Genomic DNA, 11,929 nt, shown 5'->3' with positions numbered 1-11,929 from the left:
GGACTAAAGGGGGGCATTGGTCCCGGGTGGTGCCACGAACCGTGACCAATGCACCCCTTTAGTCCCGGTTGGTGCCACCAACTGGGACCAAAAAGGCCTTGTGCTGCCCCGCGTCAAAAGTTTAGCACCACCCTCTCGAGCTGAGAGAGCTCGAGAGTGGTTTATAAGCGCTACTGTGCCCACCCTCTCGAGCTCCTCTCAATAGTAGGCTTTCGGGCCTAACCGTACGTTGTGTGCTTGTGGGCCTACTGGGCCACCTGCGGGCCTAAATCCTGGCCCATGGTAGAGTGTCTAGTCGTATTCAGGCCGTGGGGGCCCAGTAGGTGGCACTTTTTTTGTTTTCTTTGGTGCTTTTTTAGTTTTATTTTGTTTCTACTTACAACAAAATACTTATTGTTGCTATTTTTATTTATTTTATTAAAGTTTATTTTTAATTATTTTTCTTTTAGGTCACAAAAATTATAAACTTTCTGTTAGTGCCATTAGTTTACAAATTTGAATAGTTAAAATTTGAATTCTTTGATATTTGTGTAAATCACAAGTTTGTGATTAACTTGACTATAAAAATAGTTTTTTTTCCAGTTTTTTGTTTTTTTTGCATTATTTATTTTCTTTTATTTTTTGCTTTATTTTTAATTTTTTTGCTTTTACGTCAGAAAAATCATAAACTTTCTGTTAGTGCCATTAGTTTTAGAAAAATTATAAACTTTCTATTAGTGCCAATAGTTTTCAAATTTGAGTAGTTAAAATTTGAATTCTTTGAAATTTGTGTGAATCACAAGTTTGTGATTAACTTTACTATAAAATAGTTTTTTTCCAGTTTTTTTGTTTTATTTTTTGCATTATTTATTTTCTTTTGTTTTTTGCTTTATTTTTTTATTCTTTTTGCTTTTAGGTCAGAAAAATTATAAACTTTCTGTTAGTGCCATTAGTTTTAGAAAAATTATAAACTTTCTGTTAGTATCATTAGTTTTCAAATTTGAATAGTTAACATTTGAATAATGGTATTACGAGGGCCGAACCATAAGACATTAAAGCATTTCAAATGAACTCTGAAAAAGTTGAAAGTTGGCATGGTATCATAATTTCACCCACATAGCATGTGCATGCACAAAACGGACAATCACTACACGAAATATGTCAACTAGTGACCTTCTGTCAGTGACCCTGGAAGAATTGGTCATAGATCTATGACCATTTGAGACCAATTGGTCAAAAGCTGTTCGGGGGGCTCCAAACCCTAAACCATTGCGACCATTTTGGTCAGAAAGGTCGTAATTTCCTTACACGAAATGGTCATAAAGCAAACAACGTTGGTCCGCTGCCTTATCTCTAGTTGTTAACGACCAATATAGATGGTCATAGCCTTGTAAATTGTGGTGGGTTGTGATGACTAGGCGCCATCTCATCAGTTTTGCCTATGTGTCATGTCCATGTGTCAATTTTTGCCCTAGGTTGTGAAGCAACCTATATTCCTATCATTCCAAAAATTCCCCCAAAAATCTCATAAATTCTTGGGGTCATATCTTCGTCAAATATGTAAAAATCCTTCGTGCCTAGTTCAAAAATAATTCAACAATATTCATTTTCCTATTATGTTCACAACAATACTTTGTGAAGGAAGTGCTATTTATATATTCTTGATTGCCCTCAAAAATTTTGGGCACTCTTTCCTATCCAAATCATTGCCTCATGACAAAATTCAGCTCCATTTGCCCAGTAAATCTTCCTCGGAAAATTTCCAAAGTTTTTTTCCACCTAGAAGCATTGTGAAGGAAGTACCATTTTTATATATCCAAATGACATGAAATTTATACATTTCCTTCAGATGCCCAAATTATCACCCTACAAATTGCAGCTCAGTCAAATCATCTATGTGAGCGCAGGTTCAATTTATATTTTATGGCCAGATTGGCACAATGCAAAGCAAGTGTTATCCAAATCCCTCCTATTACCCTCATACTTTTTGGGCAGTCTTCCATACCCAAATCATTGCCACATGATAATATTCAGCTCCATTTTCCTGGTAAATCTTTCTCAGGAAATTTCCAAAGTTTCTATCTCGAGAGAAACTTTGTGAAGTAAGTACTAGCTAGGCTTACCCAAATGATCTGAAAATTTACCAGGGCATGACCATACCTATGTAACTTACCTACACCAAATTTGAGCTCATTTCATTTATCCAATTTCTCTCGCTAATTTTCCCAAGTTTCTGTCCAGGGAATAGCATTGTGAAGGAAGTACCACTTTGGCACGTCCAAATGGTATCAATTTTCTATAGTGCTTTCCTATGCCCAAATAACCACCCCACCAAATTTCAGCTCAATCCATTCATTATTTTGAGCCCAGCTTCAACATTCATATTTCTGTCCATTGTGGTACTTTGCAAAGAAAGTACCACCTAGGCTCCTCCTTTTGAGCAAAAAAATCATGAAGACAGTCTTCTTAGTAGATGATCATCCTCAGCCAAAACTCACGCCCATTGGCCACGTGCATTTCCCGTATCGCTAATCAAACCCTTGGCTGCTAATTCATGTTTGAGCATAGTTCGGTCTCCTCGTGAGAATCTTATGTTGTAATTTTCTTCCTAGCACATGCCTGGGGAGTACCCAACCCCCTAGACATGCCTAGGCCGCCCAGAACACATGGCAACGCCACGGTCACGCGGTGACCACACGGCGGGCATGCGAGTTTACGCGCTCTGGAGTTGGGGCCCTCGTCCACCATCCAAACCTCGATGTATCGCCACCAAACCATGTATTTCTAATTAAATAGATACTTATATACCAAGAAATGATTTTTAAAAAAAATAAAGAGCAAACTATAAGGTAGATGCAGTTCAAAATTGACCCACTTCCGGCTGAATCGGCACAAATTTGTCTTTTTCACAAGTGGTGGATCAAAAATTTTGACACCCAACCATTTTGTCAATTATGCATTAAATATGGCCTAATATTTTAGAAAAATGGTTTGGTCCAATTTTGCAACAAATATATGGTAGCTCCTTTAGAAAAAAACTCAATTCGGGCACTCGAAAAATGGAAAATGAATGTTCTGTGCAAAGAAAATGAAAACTCCCTTAGGCTACATTGTTTGGAATTCCAAGATGCACTCTTGTGCACAATATGAGATCACTTGAACAAACTATGCCATGAATGTGGTCATAAGATTGATCATTTGGCTTGAAAACCCTAAATCTTCACGCACGATAGCTCATTTCTAAGAACACTTTTTTAAAATAATTGTCGTATTACAAGTTTAATATTTTTCCTGGAAACTTGGTCATATATAATGACACAATGCGAACGTTTTCCAATTTTTTGATTTTTTTGAATTTTTTATGCCCGTTTTGAAATGCGATCAAAACGGCGGGTTTGACCGTTCCTAGATAGTGGTTAAATCTTGGAAAACTTTTGATGTTTCTCTAATTAAATAAATACTTATGTACCTAGAAATGATTTTTTGAAAAAATAAAGAGCAAACAATGAGGCAGCTACAGTTCAAATTTGACCCGCTTCCAACTAAATCGGCGGGAATTTATCTTTTCCACCAGATGTGGGTCAAGGCTTTTTGACACCCAACTATTTGGTCAATTGTGAATCAAATATGGCCTAGTACTTTAGAAAAATGATATGGTCCAATTTTGCAACAACTATATGGTAGCTCCTTCACAAAAAGAACTCAATTCGGGCACTCAGAAAATGGAAAATGAATGTTCTGTGCAAAGAAAATGAAAACTCCCTTAGGCAACATTGTTTGGAATTCCAAGATGCACCCTTGTGCACAATATGGGATCATTTGAACAAACTATGCCATGAATGTGGCCATAAGATTGATCATTTGGCTTGAAAACCCTGAATCTTCACGCATGATATCTCATTTCTGAGAACACTTTTTTAAAATAATTGTCGTATTACAAGTTTAATATTTTTCCTGGAAACTTGGTCACATATAATGATACAATGCGAAGGTTTTCCAATTTTTTGAATTTTTTGAATTTTTTATGCCCGTTTCGAAATGCGATCAAAACGGCGGGTTTGACCGTTCCTAGCTAGTGGTTGAATCTTAAATTTTTTTGATGTTTCACTTATTAAATAGATACTTATGTACCTAGAAATGATTTTTTGAAAAAATAAAGAGCAAACTATGAGGCAGCTGCAGTTCAAATTTGACCCGCTTCTAACTAAATCGGCGGGAATTTGTCTTTTTCACCAGAGGTGGATCAAGAATTTTGCCACCCAACTATTTGGTCAATTGTGAATCAAATATGGCCTAGTATTTTAGAAAAATGATATGGTCCAATTTTGCAACAAATATATGGTAGCTCCTTCACAAAAAGAACTAAATTCGGGCACTCGGAAAATGGAAAATGAATTTTCCATGCAAAGAAAATGAAAACACCCTTAGGCAACATTGTTTGGAATTCCAAGATGCACCCTTTAGCACAATATGAGATCATTTGAACAAACTATGCCATGAATGTGGCCATAAGATTGATCATTTAGCTTGAAAACCGTGAATCTTCACGCATGACAGCTCATTTCTGAGAACACATTTTTAAAATAATTGCCGTATTACAAGTTTAATATTTTTCTTGGAAACTTGGTCACATATAATGACACAATGTGATGGTTTTCCAATTTGTTGATTTTTTTGAATTTTTTATGCCTGTTTTGAAATGCGATCAAAACGGCGGGTTTGACCGTTCGTAGCTAGTGGTTGAATCTTGAAATTTTTTTGACGTTTCTCTGATTAAATAGATACTCATGTACCTAGAAATGATTTTTTGAAAAAAGAAAAAGCAAACTATGAGGCAGCTGCAGTTCAAATTTGACCCGCTTCCTACTAAATCGGCGGAAATTTGTCTTTTTCACGAGAGGTGGATCAAAACTTTTTACACCCAACAATTTGGTCAATTGTGAATTAAATATGTCCTAGTATTTTATAAAATTGATTTGTTACAATCTTGAAACAAATATATGGTAGGTCCTTTACAAAAAAACTCATTTTGGGCACTCGAAAAATGGAAAATGTTTTTTTACCAAAAAACTCATTTCTCATGACATATTTTTAAAGATATTTATCTTATTTCATGTTTGTTAATTTTCCTGAAAACTTATTCACATTTGGTGACACAATGACAAGGTTTTTCATTTGTTTTTGAATTTTCTCAGGTCATAAAATAGCTGATATGATTTTAACACGCTATTTTTAGTCAACTACGACCAATTTAAATGGTCATAACGTGGTACTGCATTCTGATTGGTCCGTGGACGTCTCGCGCGGATCGTGCATGAAACACCGTCGGATGCTCGCGGATCCAATGGCAGTCCTCGGCCGACGACACCAACCCCGAGCCCACCTAAGCTCTACTCGTGGCCGTTTTCCTTCCACCCCTGCCTCCTTTCTTTCTCTGCCCCTCACTCCCTCACAATCCCTCCCCCGAAACCCTTGCCACCGCCACCTACGCCTCTTGTTCCGGCGGGCCTCGCCGGCGTGCAGCCCAGATCCGAGCTCCCCTGCCTCCGCTCTTCCCTCCCCTCCGGCCAGATCCGCCTCTCACGGCCCCGGTAGCTCATCCCCAACCCCTTCCTACGGCTAGGGTTTCGAGGGTGGTGTTCCCACCAATTCCGGCGCGGCGGCGGCGACTGTGCTCCGCCCTCTTCGACACCCACCAACCTAGCCGCATGGCACGGCCATGGCCATGGCGGCGGCCAGATACACCCCCTCCCTCATCTCCTCGCCACCGCCACCTCCTCACCGTCCTGCAGCGGCGTGTCCCACCACCACCTCCTTCCTCGACGGGTCCCGTAGTGACGCCCATCACGTCCCGCAGATGCCGTCCCCAATCCCCACCGCGTTCCCCAATCCCCATCGCCAACCAAAATCTTCCCCATCTCCCCCGGCCAGTTCTCCTCCCGTCCGCGTCCCCTTCCCCACCCCCGCAAGCCCAATGTCGTCATGTTCGTCGGATTGCAGGGCCAGTCTGACTCACCAACCAACCTCGCCTGCTTGCTCTGTTTATTGTTCTACACCTATTACTGAATGTATATATGTACCACTCTGTGTGTAGCATTTTTCTAACTGTACAATAGCACTCACTCCTCTACTGTCACATAATAGATTAGCCTTGAATTCATCTAGTTTGGATCAAAACAGAACCATTGATTAATACTAGATGATTGTTACTGTAAATTTGGTTATAGATTTCTTTGAACTAGTTTGATTCCCTGTTGATCTACATCTTTTACTTACTCACATGCTTGCCTGAATTTGCTACTGCTGTTACTCTAGTGGTGAGCGAGATAGGCATTATATTGCTTGTTTCATTGCTTCCACAAATTAAAACTCAGTAATCTTGTTAACTGCTACCGCTGTCATGAACCACACATCTGAGATGAACTTGACATTGATTTGCTCGTGTGTCAAGTATGGATAGACTTTGCTATTCACCAGTATTCAGGAGGTTGAAGTGTGCGTGTTGTTGTGGCTGTTAGGATGTCATTGGGTTGTTATCACTAGTACTAGTCCTATCAAATTGCATGTGAGTAGTTCATTACCATGCTATCCAGGGGATATTCATTTATGTGCCTGTGAATTCGTTCTTGGTGTGTATGTATGTATATGTGCTAGCAACATGAGTAGGAATTAGCATCATGCTCTGCCTGGATGGATTGCATGCATACATTGATCCAGGGAGAAGTGTATGGCTGATACAATCCTCTTTTTCACAAAGCTATTATACACTTTGGTAAATATAGTAATTTGTTCTTTACTAAATGCACTGCAAGTATGGATGCTGATGCATGCATGCATCTAGGGTGAGTCATACCTAGTTGTTCTTTATGCATCTCCAGTCGTACCTAGTATTGTTTTAATGGAATCAATACAATTTCTGTGTACATAGGGATTGCTCTGTTTGCTTCATATTATGGTGTAAATGTCATGCTAGCTTATTGTGGCAGCCGGCTGGATTATCGCTCATAGTGTCACTCGTATCACGCTACACTGGCTAGGCTTCTACCGGCTGTTCCGGTGCCGTGCTACGCTGGTTGGGCTTCTCTGGACCGGTAAAAAAAATTAAGAGAACGATCATTGGCATGGAGAGATCGATCCTTCCGTATGATCCGTTTGGTGAAAAAAAAAGAGAATGGGATCCATCGGGGTAGTACATTTGTACTGGTATGATGAACAAGAGCTTCCAGTTAATTACATAATATTGGTGATGTAGTTTTACTTGCTGTCTATGCTTGCTTAGTTGTTCATCGGGCCGCTCTCTTGTATCGTTTGAGTGCGCCAACTAGTTCGACCAGCCTCTCTATGATTTATTCTGATAGCTTATGGAGTCCTTCTATCTATATTTGTGAAAAATTCGACCCAACAAAAAAATGTTAATCAATCCTCTCTCTCAAAGTTGAGTTTGGGCTGCTGCATATGAATGATTTTTTTTTCGCAGTTTGACTTTGAGGATGCTGTTGCTGCTAAAGTAGCAACAACAACAATCATGCTTTGGTTACCCAAAATTCAGATGGCACTTGCATCTCTACATACACACACATATGAATATGCACCTCGGTTTGGCTCAGTTTGCATGTTTACATTTGCTTTAACTTTGATTGAAACTATCTTGGTGACACTTGCATCAATGGTGTGTTCTGCCCTTATAGATGTCCTTGGAGAAGATGGCCATTGGAGTGTAGGGGAGGAACAACCTTGTCCTGCTCGAGGAGGAGGAGGAGGAGGACCACCTGAGCATGATGACGACACGGCAACAGGTAGCACTCGCCTCCCCCCCAAGGTGAAGGTCTGATCCGCCTGTTTAGATGGTCTGCTCTTGACTTATGCATGTGAGGGGAGAAGAAAGCAATTGGACTGAATTATATTTGCATGTGAGGGGAGCGATCATTTTGGTAGATGCATAGTATAGATTCACAAAATTCACCACATGAGCGTACTACCTATATCCAAATTCTGGATACCACTTGCATGCTTGAAAAGATGATTTGATTGAATGCTTGAAAAGATGAGTCGCTAAAGTGAATGATGTGAGGGATGTTCTCACGTATTACTATTATTGTCGTTCCTTTTCTGTCTTCTTTTGTCAGATTTTGTTTTTTGTAGTAATTTAAGTTCTGTTTTGTAGACCTACTTGTTTGTGTTACTGTTCTATTTGTCCGGTGATGAAAAACATGTTAATCATACCATCTTTCGGGACTGATTGGTCGTAGTGCGCCCATGCTATCATTCTGCAATTCTGAGGACAAATTAAACAGCTTGACTGTAATTTTTTTAATACTTTCGAACTTACATGTCATCTATTTTTCAGTTTTTTATTCTGTTGTTTACTATGTATAGAATATGGCTAGACAATGATGAAAACCGAATAAAACACCATCTTTTTGGACACCTAATGACTGGACAAATATGTTCATATTTTTTAAGTTGCTCTGATCTTTGTTGATAATTTTTTGGTCTAAAATATTTCTCTATGAAGAGAGTACAAGCAGACGGGCGGTCTGAACTGATGCCATGTTGATATGTGTGCATCATCTGTGCTACCCTTGTGGTTGGCATCTGAGAGAAAAAAATTGTGCACTTTGTTCTTCTCATAAGTTACATTTTTTAAATTCTTCTGCTTTTTGTCCTGTTTGCACTTAGCTTCTATTATCCCTCTTTGTTGCACTTGGTCTAAGGGGGATGTAGTGGGCGCGGATAGAGAAATGGTTTACTTGCCAACCCTTTGCAGCGTTTGCCATTTCTTTGGATTAATGGCAGTGATTTGAACCTAACCCGTGCTTTTGATTAATTCATGAAGGACAAGGGAAAACATGGTTGAATTTCTTAATATGAGACAAAAAGAGACAGTCTCATTATTGTCATTCTTTTAGATTCATGTGTTCTGTTTGACCATGGCTGTGATGATAAACACTTTCAACAAACATGCTAGTTCTGCTTCTGAAAATTCATGACTGAAAAACCTGTTATACAAGATCTGTTTAGTACTCATGTATTATGGTCGTGGCTTATTTAGTATGTTCTTGCTGTGCCTTGTGTATTGGTGCCTAATTAGCTTCTGTTAGGGGATAATCTACTGGTTATAGCAAGATTTTACTCTTGTGCCGTGGAATAGATGGTTCATGTGTACTGCGATGTACTAGTTGAGCTCTGCTGGCTGTACTAGTTGAACTCTGCTCCTTCTAACTCATATCAATTTTGCTCCTGCTGCTGTACAAGTGATGCTTGTGTGATTGTTGATGGACAGGAACTAGCAAACTTTGTTGTTTTGCAACTGAATGAACGCAACTTCAGTTTGTATGTCACCCAGCTTGCCGTTGTGGTGGCTATCGATGCCGGTGAGCCTGCAACATCTCCGATGAGCTGCAGGACCTGGACACCTTAGGTATGCCCTGCTCCTCCTCCTTCCACCCTCATCTCATGTGCTATCTCATGTGCATGTAGATCATGATGTACCAGAACCCTGCAACAGAACTACTGATGTAATATGCAAAGAACAAATTAAAACCATGTTCTATATCCTGACTTGTTATTTTCTTATCTAGCAAATTGTAGACATGAATCTCTAGTTGACCTATTGTTTCATAGACATATATCTGCATTTCTGCTGCTTTATCATACATTCGATCCATAAATCTGCATTTCTGTGAAATTTTGTTAAATATATATTTTCCAGATAGTCTATACACTAAACCTGGAGGTTTGAATATCTACTCCAGGAATGAAAATGCTAAATGACTTTGTGTTCACCCTTTTACAGGAGCTCCAGGCAAAGGAAATTTCAAGTTTGGAGTGTATTTGTAGTAGGAGTTATATGTTCTGATAGAATCACATGTAATGGTGAAATGAATTATGTAAAGATTGTGCTATTAGTCAAAATTGGCATGTGGTTTGATAATTCTCATTTGTTTGTTGTTCTGACTGAAATAATTGTGTGGAAATTGAAACATTGGCTGTCTTTAATTAGAACCTGACAAGTGGGACCTAATAGTATTTGGCATATAAAAAGGCCATTTTCCAAAAAAAATCACAGGAAAAAAACCTAAAAACTAAGGAAATGGACTGTAAAAAGGCCGAGGCCCAATTGAGAAATAGATGCGGCCCGAAAAAGAAACCAAAAAAGGATCACAACCCTATAAATAAAAAGGCTACAACGTTGGGCTTGGCCCATGAAGTCGACCAAAAATTGATAGGAAAAAAAAGAAAGGCTGAATTAATGGGCTCGGCCCATCTAAAGCACCGAAATGGACCGGGCTAATTCTAAGTAATGACCTTTCCAATTGGTCGTAATTTTGCCACGTCAGATTGCCACGTCGGATCCGACATGGCCTGGGCAGATAGCCAGTGACCAAAACAAAAGGTCATGGGTTCAATGACCTTCTGTTTTGGTCGTAAACGTCTACGACCTTCTCACAAAGGAGGTCGTCAATTTCAGTTTACGACCGCCAGCTTTTGACCTTCCGTTTTTGGTCATAAAAAGGTCGCAAATGAAAAACTATGACCTTTCAGCGGCCAATAGTGAGGGTCACAAGTTGACACATTTCTTGTAGTGAATGGTATCATACTCGTCTATTACAAAGTTGGCATGGTGTCATCATAATAGTTGCGGGAGAAAGTCTTCACTTTTTCTTTGCTTGTGTCATTTGCTTATTGCGCCGTAACCATGGATAATCTTCATTGTTTATCAGGATGCTTGGGTCAGCCTTGACTTTGAAGGTAGGAATTTCATGAAACTTTTCATAATCTTGAGACATGTCTGTCTTGCCCTCCACTCCCACGATGTCCCTTTTTCCTGAAAGAACTATGTGGCGCTTTGGCTCATCGTATGATGTATTCGCTTCCTTATCTTTTCTTTTTCTCGGTTTGGTAGACATGTCCTTCACATAGATAACCCGTGTCACATCATTGGCTAGGACGAACGGTTCATCAGTGTACCCAAGATTTTTCAGATCCACTGTTGTCATTCCGTACTGTGGGTCTACCTGTACCCCGCCTCCTCACAGATTGACCCATTGGCACTTAAACAAAGGGACCTTAAAATCATGTCTGTAGTCAAGTTCCCATATGTCCACTATGTAACCATAATATGTGTCTGAGGGAGTGCTGGATTAGGGGGTATCCGGACAACAGGATTATATCCTTTGGCCGGACTATCGGACTATGAAGATACAAGATTGAAGACTTCGTCCCGTGTCCGGATGGGACTCTCCTTGGCGTGGAAGGCAAGCTTGGCAATACGGATGTGTAGATCTCCTTCCTTGTAACCGACTCTGTGTAACCCTAGCCCCGTCCGCTGTCTATATAAACCGAAGGGTTTAGTCCGTAGAAACAACAATCATACCATAGGCTAGCTTCTAGGGTTTAGCCTCTCTGATCTCGTGGTACATCAACTCTTGTACTACTCATACTATCAAGAACAATCAAGCAGAACGTAGGGTATTACCTCCATCAAGAGGGCCCGAACCTGGGTAAACATCGTGTCCCCTGCCTCCTGTTACCATCTGCCTAGACGCACAGTTCGGGACCCCCTACCCGAGATCCGCCGGTTTTGGCACCGACATTGGTGCTTTCATTGAGAGTTCCTCTGTGTCTTCATCGTTAGGCTTGATGGCTCCTTCGATCATCGATAGCGATGCAGTCTAGGGTGAGACTTTTCTCCCCAGACAGATCTTTGTATTCGGTGGCTTCGCACTTCGGGCCAACTCGCTTGGCCATCTGGAGCAGATCGAGAGTTACGCCCCCGGCTACCAGGTCAGGTTTGGAAGCTTAAACTACATGGCCGACATCCACGGAGACTTGATCTTCGACGGATTCGAGCCCTTGTCGAGTGCGCTGCACGGTCATGATGAGCATGATTTAGCTCTACCATGGGACAGTGTTTGGGAGATCGCACCGGCGACCGCTCCGACCCTCA

The 11,929-nt window shown here is 40.4% G+C and overlaps 3 non-coding genes across 3 annotated transcripts; all 3 read left to right on the top strand.

Moving 5' to 3' along the window:
* The first annotated feature begins 8,171 nt into the window (after positions 1 to 8,171).
* LOC119304489 lies at positions 8,172 to 8,263 on the top strand. Its single transcript, XR_005148305.1, has one exon. It is a non-coding gene; the product is annotated as a small nucleolar RNA SNORD96 family (small nucleolar RNA).
* A 506-nt stretch (positions 8,264 to 8,769) lies between these two features.
* LOC119304737 lies at positions 8,770 to 8,854 on the top strand. Its single transcript, XR_005148450.1, has one exon. It is a non-coding gene; the product is annotated as a small nucleolar RNA U36a (small nucleolar RNA).
* A 53-nt stretch (positions 8,855 to 8,907) lies between these two features.
* LOC119304518 lies at positions 8,908 to 8,998 on the top strand. The gene has a single exon (XR_005148333.1). It is a non-coding gene; the product is annotated as a small nucleolar RNA Z223 (small nucleolar RNA).
* Positions 8,999 to 11,929: the final 2,931 nt, after the last annotated feature.

The sequence above is a fragment of the Triticum dicoccoides genome, chromosome 5A, assembly GCF_002162155.2.
Source record: "Triticum dicoccoides isolate Atlit2015 ecotype Zavitan chromosome 5A, WEW_v2.0, whole genome shotgun sequence".
In the NCBI taxonomy this organism is placed as follows: Eukaryota; Viridiplantae; Streptophyta; class Magnoliopsida; order Poales; family Poaceae; genus Triticum; species Triticum dicoccoides.
The sequence above is the reverse complement of the archived record's forward strand: the minus strand, read 5'-3'. Positions and strand labels throughout refer to the sequence as shown.